Source organism: Physeter macrocephalus, chromosome 5 (genome assembly GCF_002837175.3).
Source record: "Physeter macrocephalus isolate SW-GA chromosome 5, ASM283717v5, whole genome shotgun sequence".
In the NCBI taxonomy this organism is placed as follows: Eukaryota; Metazoa; Chordata; class Mammalia; order Artiodactyla; family Physeteridae; genus Physeter; species Physeter macrocephalus.
The window spans coordinates 4,961,235-4,962,171 of NC_041218.1; positions in this window are offsets into that span (position 1 = coordinate 4,961,235).

Genomic DNA, 937 nt, shown 5'->3' on the forward strand with positions numbered 1-937 from the left:
CTCCATACTGTTCTCCATAGTGGCTGTATCAATTTACATTATTCCCACCAGCAGTGCAAGAGGGTTCCCTTTTCTCCACACCCTCTCCAGCATTTATTGTTTCTAGAGTTTTTGATGATGGCCAATCTGACCGGTGTGAGATGATATCTCATTGTCGTTTTGATTTGCATTTCTCTAATGATTAATGATGTTGAGCATTCTTTCATGTGTTTGTTGGCGATCTGTATATCTTCTTTGGAGAAATGTCTATTTAGTTCTTCTGCCCATTTTTGGATTGGGTTGTTTGTTTTTTTGTTATTGAGCTGCAAGAGTTGCTTATAAATTTTGGATATTAGTCCTTTGTCAGTTGCTTCGTTTGCAAATATTTTCTCCCATTCTGAGGGTTGTCTTTTGGTCTTGTTTATGGTATCCTTTGCTGTGCAAAGGCTTTTAAGTTTCATTAGGTCCCATTTGTTTATTTTTGTTTTTATTTCCATTTCTCTAGGAGGTGGGTCAAAAAGGATCTTGCTGTGATTTATGTCATAGAGTGTTCTGCTTATGTTTTCCTCTAAGAGTTTGATGGTGTCTGGCCTTACATTTAGGTCTTTAATCCATTTTGAGTTCATTTTTGTGTATGGTGTTAGGGAGCGTTCTAATTTCATTCCTTTACGTTCCATTGATCTATATTTCTGTTTTTGTGCCAGTACCATACTGTCTTGATTACTGTAGCTTTGTAGTATAGCCTGAAGTCAGGGAGCCTGAATCTTCCAGCTCCGTTTTTCTTCCTCAATATTGCTTTGGCTGTTTGGGATCTTTTGTGTTTCCATACAAATTGTGAAATTTTTTGCTCTAGTTCTGTGAAAAATGCCAGTGGTAGTTTGATAGGGATTGCGTTGAATCTGTAGATTGCTTTGGGTAATATAGTCATTTTCACAATGTTGATTCTTCCAATCCAAGA